Source organism: Pinus tabuliformis, chromosome 3_1 (assembly GCF_031772625.1).
Source record: "Pinus tabuliformis cultivar Carrire ecotype Pingquan chromosome 3_1, CPIR1, whole genome shotgun sequence".
Lineage (NCBI taxonomy): Eukaryota > Viridiplantae > Streptophyta > Pinopsida > Pinales > Pinaceae > Pinus > Pinus tabuliformis.
This window is the reverse complement of record NC_142301.1, coordinates 406,852,557-406,869,025: the sequence shown is the minus strand read 5'-3', so window position 1 is coordinate 406,869,025 and position 16,469 is coordinate 406,852,557. Positions and strand designations below refer to the sequence as shown.

Here is a 16,469-nt window from a genome sequence, read left to right as displayed (position 1 = left end):
TATAAATTTATAAAGAAGAAATTATTATAAATTATATACATATGTTTATAAAAATACAAAATTATAACAAATTACATACTTGTAATTATATTGTACAAATATTTTTAAAACTTATATTTATAAACATTAAATCTTCATCACTTTAAAATACATCATATTAAACACAATGTCCTGTATAATCATATATACACAGACAATACATAACACAACAAATCACATAACACACAACACATTACAATACAACAACACATACACAACACAACACAAATAAATATAAAAATTTGGTGTCTTATTTGTATAAATTTTAAATATTAATTTTTATTAAATAACAAAACTTTAAATATTGAAATTAATCTTTAAATGTGATTTATATGTAATTTATGAGTTTTTATTTACTAAATCATTTATGATTGCTATACAAGGGTATCATGTGAAAGTATTTGAGACTGACAAAAATGTGACAAAAACGTGAGAATGTAATTTTATGAGTTCAAAGAATTCGCAAGAATTTGAAAAAATGTGAGAATGTATGAGAATGTAATTTTATGAGTTTATTTTTAAATAAATTATTCTGGGTTGTTGTATAAAAGTATCATGTGAAAGTGAAAAAAATGCCCTCAAATTTTAAAAGGTAAAAGGTAAAGTTTCAATTTTTTAAAACATTAATTGATTAAAAATAATAAATTACAAAATCAGAAATAGTTGTCTAAATCTCAAAGTTCATTAAAAAAACTATTAATAATAATAAACTACCACACACAAAAAATAAAAAATAAAATAATAATAATAAACAACCACACACAAAAAATGAGACTCCTTCAAGATAGCTTTGGCCATGCTATCTTTGGCCATGCTATCTTTGAAGGTTGTGAGAAGGGTTACCCCTTCTCCAAAAAAAAAAGAAATCTGATTATGTATTAAAATATAGTTTGTAAGTGTACATCAAAAATAATAATACAATTTACAATTACAAAAATGTAATTCCATCCTCCTCCTTTGCCAAGCACTTCCAATCCGGTTGCTCTTCAAGTTCTTCTCATATACCTTTTCTGGATCTCTGTTTCAAGAAAATTGAAGTTTTAGGATAATAAATAACAAAAACAAAATAAGATCTAATTCAAAATGTTAATGTTATAAAATAAAAATTAGTTTTTCACATCCATGTATGGGAAAAAAATTTCACTCCCACATAAAATTGCGAGTAAAATTTGATCTACCTTCCCATATACTACATTCTGTCAAAGAACTCTGCATCTGTAGTACATTCTTTCAAAGCACTCTGCATCTGTATACTACTTTCTGTCTTTTACTACCTCCCCATATACTACTTACTGTCAAAGCACTCTGCATCTGTTTAACAAACAAAAACAATTAGTAGAATGTTTTTCAACATCTAATTCAAAATAAATAAATATTATAAATAATAAGAATTAATCTATAATGAATATCTCACATGATATTGTGAAAACAATACCATCTGATTTATGACTTCTGGTCAGAAGCCCTCTCCCCTTTCTGTCACAACACTTTGCATCTGTTTAACAAACAGAAACAGAACAGAAAAAAAAAAAAAAACCAATTAGTTAAATATTTTTCAACATCTAATTCAAAATATATAAATATTATAAATAATAAAAAATAATCTAGTTTATAAATTTTATGAACATCTCACATGAAATTGTTAAAACAATTCCTATCATCTTCTCATTTTATAAGATGGGTAAATAATCTTCTAATCACAAAATTACTAATAAATAATAAAAACAAAAGACAATAATTAACTATCCTTCCCTGACAAATAACTATTATATATTATAAAAATTAGTTCTTTGTCAATTTCTCCCAGAGTATAGCATATAAAGTAAATAGTGATAAATCACAAAAACAATATCTACATTATATTGTATAGAGTATTGAGGTAAACCTAAACAACTAGATGTGTTCTTAAAGCATTTCAAGTTTCATAAAAGATATGTATATGTTATCAATTCAATTCATTTGGAACATAAGAACCATAAAATGTTATTATCATTTTATCAATTCAATTCAGTTGGAACATAAGAACTATAAATTGCCATCGAGGTACTGAAAGTGTCATAAGATAATACAAGGCCGAGAGCTCTTCTCCTTAAAAGAAGACCAATTGGAAAATCCCTGGGAAAATCCAATTGGCCGATAGTTCTTCTCCTTAAAAGAAGCCACGCCTAAAACCCTGTTAGGGGGTTAATGTCCCTAACAAATGCAATAAAAATGGCTATTCAAGGTCGTCAAGGTAATCAACTGAATCCACACTAACAGTAACTGGGTATGTATATCAATTTGGATAGGGATAATGAATCGGTTTTAATAACATTAACTATCAAAAAGGTATCTCCGATAGGAGGTCATCGCTCTCACAGAAGTCACTCAGGGAAGTAACTCTTCGAATCATTAAGGTGGTGACATACTGATCGAGACCCCACATCGCAAGACATACTGAAATCGGTCTCTTTTTAATTAATAGCTATGTACATCCATTATAAATTTCAAGCCCATTGTACCATTCAATATGTTATTAGGGGGTTAATGTCGCTAACAAATGCAAAAAAAATGGCTATTCAAGGTCAAGGTAATCAACTGGATCCACACTAACAGTAACTGGGTATGCATATCAATTTGGATAGGGATAATAAATTGGTTTTAAATACATAAACTACAAAAAAGGTATCTCCAATAGGAGGTCATCGCTCTCACAGAGGGCATGCCAGACTCTCCGATGGAAGGTCATCGCTCTCACAGAAGTCACTCAGGGAAGTAACTCTTCGAATCATTAGGGTAGTGACATACTGATCGAGACCCCACATCGCAAGACATACTGAAATCGGTCTCTTTTTAATTAATACCGATGTACATCCATTATAAATTTCAAGCCCATTGTACCATTCAATATGTTATTCGGGGGTTAATGTCGCTAACAAATGCAATAAAAATGGCTATTCAAGGTCAAGGTAATCAACTGAATCCACACTAACAGTAACTGGGTATGTATATCAATTTGGATAGGGATAATGAATTGGTTTTGAAAACATAAACTATCAAAAAGGTATGCCAGACTCTCCGATAGGAGGTCATCGCTCTCACAGAAGTCACTCAGGGAAGTAACTCTTCGAATCATTAGGGTAGTGACATACTGATCGAGACCCCACATCCCAAGACATACTGAAATCGGTCTCTTTTTAATTAATAGCGATGTACATCCATTATAAATTTCAAGCCCACTGTACCATTCAATATGTTATTCGGGGGTTAATGTCGCTAGCAAATGCAATAAAAATGGCTATTCAAGGTCAAGGTAATCAACTGAATCCACACCAATAGCAACTGGGTATGTATATCAATTTGGATAGGGATAATGAATTGGTTTTAAAAACATAAACTATCAAAAAGGTATGCCAGACTCTCCGATGGGAGGTCATCGCTCTCACAGAAGGTATGCCAGACTCTCCGATGGGAGGTCATCGCTCTCACAGAAGTCACTCAGGGAAGTAACTCAGTCACTCAGGGAAGTAACTCTTCGAATCATTAGGGTAGTGACATACTGATCGAGGCCCCACATCGCAAGACATACTGTAATCGGTCTCTTTTTAATTAATAGCAATGTACATCCATTATAAATTTCAAGCCCATTGTACCATTCAATATGTTTTATGGTACAACAATTGACCTGCTTTTATTTGATCTGGGTCCAATACTGTTTCTAAACTAAGTGATACAGGCCATGACAGGTTTCAACATCTGTGATGGGTCTCAATCGCTTTCCTCCATGACCATCCCACAAACTATCAATGTCCAGAGGAGTTGATTTATGCATGATGAAATCGCTTACATGAAAAGCAACCACATTCAAATATATACTCGTTGATTTATACAGGATGAATATAGTGAATATGCATCAGAAGGTATGTGCAATTTACCAACTACATTCAAAGATATACTCATTGTTGATTTATACACGTGATGAATATAGTGAATATGCGTCAGAAGACATGTGCAATTTACCATGAAGAACAGTAGAAGTATATTTTTGGGTCACTGGAACAGTAGAATGTTCACCTTATATGTATCTTAAGTTAAATATGACAGAGAAAGAGTAGTAAAAGAATTATTGGACATGGACATATGCCTCGTAAAAGCCCCCTTTGTCTATATCCAGTAGTGTGACAGCTCAGTATGGAGAACATCAGACTGAAGATCTGAAGAAACCAAGGAATTACTATGACAAAAAAAGGAGTTCATTCTACATGGCAAACTGTAGCACTCAAGTAGGCATCTGTCAAATACTTTAAACAGAAGGTGAAGCTAAATGGCTTCAGTAGTAACTTTGAGTTTGTCTACAGTTGATTCTATCTGTTTATTTTCCATTTATCCCAACATCATTGTGCCAAAGGACACAAGATATTTAGAATAAAAAACTGTTAGTTTTGCTTCTTATCAAATTGTGATAAAGGAACCTGAAGCCTGAGAATTTTCTGTCATCCAGGGCTGGTTCGGTTTCACTCGTTATTTCCTGAATTTTACTCCTTAATTGACTGGCCAACTCCCAAGAATGTGACTCAGTTGAGATAATAAAATATGCAATTTATATAGGAAGTTTGTCAAGGGTTTCGGAAGCATCATGACACACCTAACTAATCTTAACTAATCTTACCAATAAAGATATCAATTAATGGAGGGTGGCTGCAAAGGGACTACCTTCTTATCTATGCAAACTGTAACACTCCAGCAAGAATCTTTCAAATACTTGTAACAAAAGATGAAAACGAATGACTTCATTAGTATATGCAAAAGACACAAGATACTTAGAAAAACCATTAGCTTTGCTTTCCTATCAAATTGTGATTAAGAAAGCTGAAGCTTCACAATTTTCTCAATCATCCATGGCTGGCTCTGTTTCATTCTTTATTTATTGAATTTCACTCCTTGACAGTCAACTTCCATGAATGTGACTGAGTTGAGAGAACTTTACAGAATATGCAATTTATATAGCATTGAGCTTTTGGCTACACCCACGGAGATGAGACTGTTGATTTGACGCGGGCCTTTAATCCAGATGGAGACAAAGCTGTCCTCGAGTATAATAACTCCAATCTGGTCGGTGGACTCTGCCCTGCCCCTGCTACTTTTTATGAATGCAGGAGCTGATGATCACTGCTGCCTCTCTTTACTGTTACGGCTAGTATGTGGCCAAGAAGAAAGAGGGACGGCATATATAGAAGAAATATGTTGTGTTACTTAATTCTATCTCTGTCTAGTTCACAGCCCTCAGTTTCATCTAGGTTTTAGCACTCAAATTTGGACTACAGTTACAGATTTTTCACCAGATCTTCTAGTTCACAGCTCTCAGTTTCATCTAGGTTTTAGCACTCAAATTTGAATTACAGTTCATTGAGGTTCACAGTTACAGATTTTTTCTCCAGATCTGGGAGTTGTCTACCAACCACATTCAAAGATATACTCATTGTTGATTTAGACAGGATGAATATAGTGAATATGTATCAGAGGGCATGGGCAATTTACCATGAAGAACAGTATAAGTATATTTTTGGGTCACTGGAACAGTAGAATGTTCACCTTACATGTATCTTAAGTTAAAGATGACAGAGAAAGGGTAGTAAAAGATTTAGTGGACATGGACATTATCATAGAGTGCCTAGTAAAAGCCCCTTTGCCTATCCAGTAGTGTGACAACTCAGTTTGGAGAGCATCAGACTGAAGATCTGAAGAATCCAAGGAATTACTATGACAAAAAAAAGAGTTCATTCTACATGGCAAATTGTAGCACTCAAGTAGGCATCTGTCAAATACTTTTAACAGAAGGTGAAGCTAAATGACTTCATTAGTAGCTTAAGTTTGTCTACAATTGACTCTCTCTGTGTATTTCCATTTATCCCAACATCATTGTGCCAAAGGACACAAGATATTTAGAATGAAAAACTGTTAGTTTTGATTCCTATCAAATTGTGATAAAGGAATCTGAGGCCTGACAATTTTCTGTGATACAGGGCTGGTTCTGTTTTACTCTTTATTTCCTGAATTTTACTCCTTACTTGACTGGCCAACTCCCAAGAATGTGACTCAGTTGAGAGAACTGCAATTTATATAGGAAGTTTGTCAAGGGTTTTGGAAGCGTCATGGCACACCTCACTAATCTTACCAATAAGGATATCAATTAATGGATGGCTGCTGCAAAGGGACTACCTTCTTATCTATGCAAACTATAACACTCACGCAAGCATCTTTATAAATACTGGTAACAAAAGGTGAAAACGAATGTCTTCATTAGTAAAGTTAATCTAAAATTAATTCTCTCAGAATATTTCCATTTATCCCAACATTATTGTGGCAAAGACATAAGATACTTAAGGAATCTGAAGCCTGAAAAATTTCTCAATCATCTAGGGCTGGCTCTGTTTCACTCTTTATTTCTTAAATTTCATTCCTTCCTTGACTGGCCAACTTCCAAGAATGTGACTCAGTTGAGAGAACTTTACAAAATATGCAATTTATATAGCATTGAGCTTTTTGGCTATACCCACGGCGATGAGACTGTTGATTTGACGCGAGCCTTTAATCCAGATGGAGACAAAACTGTCCTCAAGTATAATAACTCCAATCCAGTCGGTTGACTCCGCCCTGCCCATGCTACTTTTTATGAATGCAGGAGTTGATGATTACTGCTATCTCTCTTTACCATTACCCCTAGTATGTGGCCAAGAAGAAAGAGAGACTGCATATATAGAAGACATAGTACATATGATGTTGTGTTACTTAATTCTATCTCCGTCTAGTTAACAGCTCTCAGTTTCATCTAGGTTTTAGCACTCAAATTTGGGTTACAGTTCATTGAGGTTCACAGTTACAGATTTATTCTCCAGATCTTCTAGTTTACAGCTTTCAGTTTCATCTAGGCTTTAGCACTCAAATTTGAATTACAGTTCATTGAGGTTCACAGTTACAGATTTCTACTCCAGATCTGGTTTATGTAAGGCGAAATTATTGAAGTAACAGAAAGTGGCAAGTTCTGTCTTCATTCTCAGCAATTGTGTTTTGGCTTCAAAGTTCTGAATTTACTCGACATCTTGTGTTAATGCCGTTTATGTTTTAACCAAAGTCCATTTAATTCGAATAATTGTCCTGCCTATAAAATTTCATTTTTGTGGATGCCAAAAAGAACACTGATTTTGTCAAGGGTTTTGGAAGCATCATGGCACATCTCACTTGATTTTACCAATAAGGATCAATTTAAATAGGTGGCCGTTTCCAAAGGGCTACCTTCTTATCTATGCAAACTGTAACACTCAAGCAGGCATCCATCAAATACTTGTAACAGAAAGTGAAACTGAATGACTTCATTAGTAACTTAAGTTCGTCTACAATTGATTCTCTCAGCATATTTCTATTTATCACAACTTTATTGTGACAGAATACAAGATACTTAGAATGAAAAATAGCTAGTTATGCTTCCTATGAAATTGTGATCAAGGAATCTAAAGCCTGAAAAATTTCACTCTTTATTTCTTGAATTTTACTCCTTATTCCTTGACTGGCCAACTTCCAAGAAAATGACTCCGTTGAGAGAACTTAATAGAATATGCAATCTATATAGGAATTTGGTCAAGGGTTTTTTGGAAGCATCATGGCACACCTAACTGATCTTACCAATAAGGATAGATTTAAATGGATGCAGGCTGCAAAGGGGCTACCTTCTTATCTATGCAAACTATAACACTCATGCAGGCATCTGTCAAATACTTGTAACAAAAACTGAAATCGAATGACTTCATTAGTAACTTAAGTTTGTCTACAATTGATTTTCTCAATATATTTCAATTTAACACAGCATTATTGTGGCAGAAAACACTTGTTACTTTTTCTTCCTATCAAATTGTGATCAATGAACCTGAAGCCTGACAATTTTTTCAATCAACCAGGGCTGGCTTTGTTTCACTCTTTATTTCTTGAATTTCACTCCTTAATCCTTGACTGGCCAACTCCCAAGTATAGGGCTTAGTTGAGAGAACTTGATAGAATATGCAATTTATATAATAAGTTTTTGTCAAGGGATTTGGAAGCATCATGGCACACCAAACCAATCTTACCAATAAGGAACGATTCAAATGGATGGAGGCTGCAGAAGGGCTCCCTTCTTATCTATGCAAACTGTAGCAATCAAGCAGCATCTGTCAAATACTTGTACATAAGGTGAAACTAAACAATTTCATTAGTAATTTAATTTTGTCTACAATTAATTCTCGGTATATTTCCATTTATCCCAACATTATTGTGGCAAAGAACACAAGATATTTAGAATAAAAAATGGTTTAGTTTTGCTTCCAATCAAATCGTGGTCAAGGAACGTGAGGCCTGACAATTTTCTCAATCATCCAGGCTGGCTCTGTTTCACTCTTTATTTCTTGAATTTCACTCCTTGTTTCTTGAGTGGCGAACTCCCAAGTATGGGGCTGAGTTGAGAGAACTTGATAGAATATGCAATTTATATAGGAAGTTTTGTCAATGGATTTGGAAGCATCATGGCACACCTCACTAATCTTACCAATAAAGATCAATTTAAATGGATGCAGAGGTGCTACCTTCTGACACGTGAAAAAGGCCCAGCCCTGTATTTGCACTTCCAAATTTCTCATAGAATTTTGAAGTGAAATACGATGCTTTGAGCACTTACATGAACACTATGGTCATGCAAAGCAGCAGCCTATTGCTTTTCAAAGTAGAAATTGACTGACAAGGAGAAGTTGTTATGAATTGACTGAGAAGGAGGTGTTGACCCTTATGCATGTTAAGAGGAAAATTCAAGCCATATTTATTGGGACAGCACCTCAAAATCCAAATGGAGAATGAAACTTTGAAGTATTCATTTTCCTAGTGGAATTTTAGTGAAGCTGGAAAGTAAACTAAAAGGTTTTTACTTTGAAATTCAACACAAGGGCATAAATAATGCTCCAGCCGATTTCTTAGCTATGCTATCGGAGCTGTGTGCCATATCTATTATGTTAGAACTGGGATGCAAAACTCGAAAAAGGACCCAAAGGCCAAGACTATGGCAATGGGTATATATTTTCACTCAATCTGAATTTTTTAATAAGAATTGCACATATCTAATACTGAAATCTATATTTTAAGAAGTGATAGAAGAATGCCATTCCCACCTATTATTGGTCAATTATTGTACGCTGTGAATTGGTCTGTTCTGGTTAATAGGGATGTGTCAGCCCACCATTCCTAATTATTGGGTGCAGGGTAGGTGATCATCTCAATAAAAATCTTCTCACCGTTGGCCAGAATGCCCAGGTTCATTTGAATGTTTACTGGCCTGATGCTCTTGCACCCTTTTCCTCCCCATCCAGAATACCCCTCTTGCTCATAGCTTCATGGGCAGATCCTTTTAATTGACATCCACTTTCTGCATTTATTTCTCTTAGTTGAAGGGAAAACCCCAGAAGAAGGGATAGAAAGTAGATAACTAACCCCAACAACTTGGTTTGATAGCTCATAAATTATAATGCTTACGACTAATTACTGGGTTACAACAAATTATTGGGTTACAGCGTCCACCTAAATCCATGCTCATTTCGAGCTCCATGTTTCATCTACCTTACTGGTAGACTTTTGAAACCTTTAAGATCCCTCACTGGCTCATTCTTGAAGTAACTCCAAGGATGCATTTTAAATCAATTAAATTTCTACCTTATTGATTTCTGACACCTTTAGAGTCCCTTGCTCATTCCTGAAACAAGTTTAAAGATGCATTTTAAATCAATGAAAAAAAGTTTAAAAGACCAATGGAATCCAACTACCTATATTAGGCTCCTATATTTAAACTTACCCTATATACATTAGGCTCCTATATTATAACTGTGAACACAGTGAAGGGATCCTTTGTCTTACTTATATACATATGTTAGAGGCTCCTATGTTACTGTATGGTCGTAAAAAATTAAATAGTGGAATTAAAAATGTTCAAAGAGTGCAAACCTTTTTACATTCTCTCTGTCAACTTTAGCAAGAGATGGACTATGAGTTAGGATACGAGGTATCCACCATGGTTGGATATTACAGGAGGTAAAAAGAATATGTAGGTGGATTCTTTTTGGCAAACTCTTTCCTGCACTAACATTTTACCTTTCAGGAGGGTTAATTCCTTAAGCTATCCATTTCTCAGCAAACTCATTTATGGATAATTGGGCACTTCCTTATTGGTAAGCCCCCACATTGCTTTAAGGAAAAACAAATAGATGGAATTTGTTATGGGTATAACATATATGAATGGAATTGGATAGTTAAAAATGAACTTATAATATTGTTGAATGGATAAAAATGCATTGTTGTTTGGGAGTTGTTTGATGTAACATAATAGTTTCTTATGTTTGGCAGATTGGTTAATTGGTTTGGATTGATTTCTTCTATCCCTACAGGATATTTCATCCTTACTGTCCAATTCAAGCAGTCATTGGCATAATTAAACACACTAGAAACATAAGGAGTTGGGTTTCTATCCATATAAGATCAATATGCAAGGGAATGCAATGCTTAAAGACTAGGGTAGTACTCTCTTAAATTGAAAAATATAAAAGGCATTTTTATGGGCATGAGCTACAAAAATGTTGCAGTAGCCTGAATAGGAAGGAAAATGTAGGAACTACATTTCTTTTCAACCTTTTCCAAACCATTAATATAGGTAGGTAATGGTTTTGGACAAAGATAGGTGAATCTGTTTCGAGTTAATATTCTGCAGAATAAAAGGAATGAGCCTACCTTGAACTACTCATTAGAACAAATCACATATCTAGGATTTCAACCCTGCCAAGTATTTCACAACCTTCTTTCCTTAGCTAGGCTAGGTCAACCCTTAGCATACCTATTGTCAGTTCATCCCAAGCAACTTGCTTCCACTGAGATAGGTAAGGAGTCAGGACACACCTGTGAAACCATAATTTTCCAAATAGGTCTTGATTCAAAGTGATTGCGTACATAATGGGGTCTTTCCGAATCCAAATGTCTTCCTACAAGTCTAATGGGGTCTTTCCGAATCCAAATGTCTTCCTACAAGTCTTGCTTCAGTGTGTTTTTGTGTACATGATGTGTTTCCATCTAATGCAGGTGTTGCCTGGCTGGTCTCATTCCATCCATTTTAGATGGCATATCCAGCACAGTTTCTCTAGGACTGGTAAAGTCTACCCATGCTCCCTAGAGCCACTTTGTTCAAGCTGGTTGAGAAAAACAATATATGGAGATTGATCAATATGACTGCTATAGGCCATTGATTGGTTAATAATCTCAACCCCAAACATGTGTGTTACTTTATAAGCTCAGGATGGCCTGGATTGTGGGTCACTCGGCTAAATAGAGAACCTCCAATGACCAAATAATGTCTGCAAAATGTAAGAGCTAAGAGAATTATAATAGAATTGGAATAAAATTTAACTCAGATATTGAACTTCTACCAACAATTTCTAAAAAGAAAATTCTGGAGACCCAAAATTTTCTTAAGTTTCAGCATTAGAAGGTTTTATGCTAACACCAATTGACTGTTACAGGTCACTGAATGTTTAATAATCTCACCCCAAAATATGTATTAGTTTATAAGCTCAACATGGCTTGTACTGTGGGTCACTCACCTAAATAAAAAAAACTCCAATCACCAAAATATGTTTGCAAGATGCAAAGAGAAAAAAAAAAATTATAATAAAATTGAGCTAAAATATTCCTCACATATTGAACATCTGCAAACAGATTCTGAAAAAGAATTATAATAAAATTGAAATAAAATTATCCTCGCATATTGAACATCTGTAAACAGTTCCTAAAAGAAAACTTCTAGAAACACCCCATATTCTTCTCACCCATATTCTTCTCCAATTTTTAAGCATCAGACTCGCACTAATCAGCATGAATATATTGAACTTTGACAAACAATACTCAAAATTAAAACCCTATTAAAGATAACCAGTACCAAAAAAATAAAACCTAAAAATAGTGAATAACCAAGAAAAAATATCATTATGAAATTTTTCTCATCCTTTACCTGCATAGTACATGTATATCTAAACCCTAATCTTATTAAGGACGCCTACCTTATCTTCATTAAGGATTAAGGAGTAATTAGATAGGTGAAAAACCAAAAGTTAATGCTCACCTGCAATCTAAAAAAATAGATAGCATCTGTGTTTCCCACCACACTAACTGGTGGCATAATTCTTCCTCCCTGGTATAGTTCTTCCTTCCTCTGCACTTGAAGAGGAAACCTAACAAGTTAACCCATAACCCAAAGAAAAAAGGGAGAATAAAATGTTCTACAAAGTACTCATCTATCCATTAGACGATGCAATACATTTTGATTTAAAAATTCAGATAATAAACTATTACCATCAAATATTTAACAAATAAAATAGTACATACCTTTATCCCATCTTATATTCTTTGCAGCTTCACTCTCCCTCTCCTTTTTATATTCTCTGCAGTCTCAATCTCCCTCTTAACCCTCTTGACCTTAACCAACCAACCAGCAGGAGCCAGAACCAAACAAGCAGCAAACAAACCAAATCTAGACCAACAAACCCATTTCAAAACAAAAACAAAATAAATAAACAGAAAACGAAAACTCACAGGCAGAATTCAAGATATAAACAAGTAAGCATGGCCATGCTCCAAAAATAAAACACAGTATTAAAATCCAGAGAGTTTTAAAACACAGAGTTCTACTCTTCTATCTAATTCTTCTGGGCTTCTCTAACAAACCCAAAATCTGTTCTACTCTACTACCTAATTTCCCTTCTCCAATCTCCTTCTCCGCTTAACAGCCAGTCGAAACAAGCACACCATCTCCCAGCCATGAAAAGCCGATACTCTCCACTCCTGCCCACCAGTTGCCAGCCATGAAAGGCCAATACTCTCCACTCTTGCCCACCGTCTCCCAGACGATACTCTCCGCTCTTCCTCTGTCTGCAAAGCTTGCCCACCATCTCCGCTCTCCAGCTCTTCCTCTGCAAACCTTTTCATTTTTCATTTGTTGTCGAAATGTAATCCTGATATAGCGGATTTCACGGATTTCAAATGCATCCGAGTTTTTCTTTCTTTCAAATCCGCCAGCCGCGCACAGAGCCCAATGTAGCCGTAAGAGATTTTTAAAATTTGAAATCGGCGGACAGACTGTTAGTTTTGACATGGAATATGTATTTAGCAAGTAACTGACATAGTTTTATTTGGATCTGAAAGGCATAGTTGGACATAACTTGATTTGGAATTAAGTTTTGTTATTTATATGTTTCAATTTGCATGTTTAAAAAAATAAAAATAAAAAGCACCCTGTTACGTTACTTTTTAAAAAATGTTTATAACACAATTTTATCATCATAAAATGTAACCATGAATAAAGAATTAAAATATATATTTTTATAATTTTATTCAAATGTGATATCAGTTTCGAAAGAAAAACATAATAAAATAATAATTTTATTATTATGGTGCAGTGGAAAATATTTTCCATATAATTTTTATTAAAAATAAATAATAACATATTAAATATTAAAATATAATATTTTATAATATTAATAAAATTACAATATTGATTTATAAAAAAACATTATCTCATTATGAAAATAACATATATGTAATTATAATATATATATAGGTAAATAACAAACATTTCTATGCACATGCATGCTTCTAAGCATGTGTGTATTTTTAAGCATCTGCATGTTTGTAAGTTCATGTGTGTTCATTTGTAGTTTATTTGGACAATAGCCCATGGCTAGTTCCATTTTACCTAATCACGTGACACATTTTACAAGTTGTTTAAAGTGATTCGACAAGCCATTGTAGGATTGTTTGAGTGCTTTGAATGCCTCAAATCTTTCTTTAGGACCTAAGGCATGATCTTCTTCCATAAAACATTTACAAGATCTTTGTGCACATACCTATTATTAAAAACTGCCTAGTAGTAGTGATGCATAGGTGTGTCCCACTAGCCAAAAAGTCTTCCAGATCCAAAAAAAAAATAGGTGTGAAATATATCAGTAAGAAAGCCTAAAATCTAGGCATTCGAAACTATGCATAAATTCTCCATTTTTTGCATAAAAGGGGGCCAAAACTACCCTAAATAGGGTGCCCTTGTCCAATAAAAATTATAGGAAAAAAAAATGCCCCAACATTCAATATGTTAAGGACAATTTGTTGAAGAATGTAACTAGTGTCAGTCTTCATAATTTTACTTGCCAAAAGAAATTTTATTATTAAAGAAAATGACTTATTAAAGCATGTGTTTCATGCTTGGTGGTGGGCTCCAGTATTGCAGCAATAATGCTGTAACTCCTGGGGCTCCCTTCTTTACTTTTATCAACCAGGTAGTTCGTAACAAACTTGGAAGCGACGGTGTTGTATGCACAAGTACTAGCTCTTGCCGCAGCTGTCACTTGGTCAGTTGGCACAAGTCCGCTAGGGGCTTAAGCCAACTTCTATGGGCTCTTAGAAGAAGCTTTTTAACTGATAGATGGAAGCTAACTCAAAAGAAATTGATCTACTTTCAGAAAGAAACTAAAAACCCAAAAAGTAGTAAAAACCATAGCAAACCCTAATGTTACCAGCTAGTCCTACTGATGCAAAGGAGAAGATGCAAACTATTGAAAGAGATGCCATTACTCCTACAGAGGTAAAATGCACATGCCTATGTTGTCTCTATCTGAAGACACATCTTTTTGTATTTTTGAATAAGTTATTTGAGTTATCATGCAGATGCTTTTAACTGGCTTTTTACTGTGCAAGGGTGAATCAAGGAGGAGAAAGGCTTGGAAAAGGTTGGGAAGGTTCAGCAGGGGTCTAAGGAGTCCCTAACACCCTTCCGGAGAGTTTCACCAAGTTTGGCTACCAAGAAACCTCATTTGGGAGCTTCTACAGGAAGTCTGCAGGGGTTCTACAGGATGTTTCAGGAATTTCTACAGGATGTTCAGAATTTCTACAGGATGTTCTAAGGTTGGATTTTGGATGATGGGTGAGTGAAAGAGGATGCATGAATGGATAGGGAGGTAGGGTAGGGGTCTGAAATGATTCAGTGACCGAGGGATGAAGTGATGAGAGAGTGTGGGGAGCTAACTTGTCTTAAAGAAGTCTGAGGCAATGGAAGAGCAAGAAGGTAGGGTTATGTGGGCAGGCAAGTAGTTATGAGACGAAGGACCTAACTTGGAGAGGGAGTAGTTGGCCTGGACGAAGCTTAGATGGACGAGAGAGTGATGGAGATGCATAGCACAGTGTATACTTAACCAAATCAACCACGTCCTGCACACAATCAAAATATTAACCAGTCTATTATAACTGTCAACGAAACCACTGAACAGCAGCGTTATTTCTAAAGAGAACCATGTACAGTACTTAAGCAAAGAAACATTCCAAAAGATCTGAACGCATGAATAACTCCTACAAATGAAAACATTGCACCAAAGATTGCATGGGTAAGCGAACTAGTGTTTTTGTTGGGTAGCACTGTCTGCAATTCCCGCCCCTAGAAAGAGGTGAAAACGAGAGTGCAGGCAACCCTTTTATGAAGCTTTTATCAATTCTTATCTCGTTAATCTATTCTAGACATCCGAAGCAACTCTATTCTTCAACAATAACCTATTTAACCACACAACGAGATCTAGCTCAACAAATTGTGTTTCAAATGCATACAAGGAAAATCATAATGTTGAAAGGAAAGATATCAATACAAAGAAGGAGGCCCTAGGCTCTCAGGTTGGGCCCAACCCCGAGAGCTATGGCTCCTCAAAAAAACTCAGAGCTGATGTCAAATCTGACTGCTTCCCATTAAAATAATAATCATAAGTCAAGAGTCATGCCAATAATGGCTACAAAAGAACAAAACAGAGCTAGCAGCTTGTAGTGCAGGATGTGCAAAAGTTTTTCAAAAAGTCCCTCTCGAAGGCTGAAGCCCTCACATTTATACACCACGAGGCCCTAGCTGGCCTCCTAAATCCATGGGACTTGGCTGACCAAACTGGGAGTGAACAGCTGCTTCCACAAAATCTGTTTGGCTGCCTTCTAGATCCGGTTTTGGTGGCCTTTGGAGCTCGGAGTTGGGGGTGAAGATCCTGAGGGAGGCTATTTAATGCCATAGACAACCCCCCTACGAATCCTCAACCCAAGCTTGGCTGTCTCCTAGCCCTTGTCTGCTTGGTTTTGCTCCACATGTGTCAAAAAATCCTGAAATGAGCACGTGTTAGCCACCTAGGAATAGTGACTACCCTTATTCGTACAAATGACATAAACATACTAAAAAATGATGCAGAAGTTATGAAAAATGAAGGATTGAGCAAAGGTAGTTAGGCCAAATGAGCCCAAAATGTTACCAAATTTGGGGCTCATCACTTGGGTCAATGTTTTCTAGGTCAAAGCCTCCATTGAAGGCTTCTAGGTTTTGTCTT

At 35.3% G+C, this 16,469-nt stretch overlaps 1 long non-coding RNA gene across 5 annotated transcripts; it reads right to left on the bottom strand.

Annotated features, from left to right (window-relative positions):
* Nucleotides 1-899: 899 nt before the first annotated feature.
* On the bottom strand, nucleotides 900-13,043 carry LOC149187468 (uncharacterized). 5 transcript variants are annotated; one of them, XR_016255772.1, is made up of 6 exons: nucleotides 12,457-13,043; nucleotides 12,194-12,288; nucleotides 8,139-8,199; nucleotides 1,475-1,534; nucleotides 1,218-1,350; nucleotides 900-1,057 (listed from the first exon to the last, which is right to left on the bottom strand). It is a non-coding gene; the product is annotated as an uncharacterized LOC149187468 (long non-coding RNA). The 5 variants fall into 5 exon arrangements; XR_016255771.1 differs by having other exon boundaries at nucleotides 12,194-12,283; XR_016255769.1 differs by lacking the exon at nucleotides 8,139-8,199.
* Nucleotides 13,044-16,469: the final 3,426 nt, after the last annotated feature.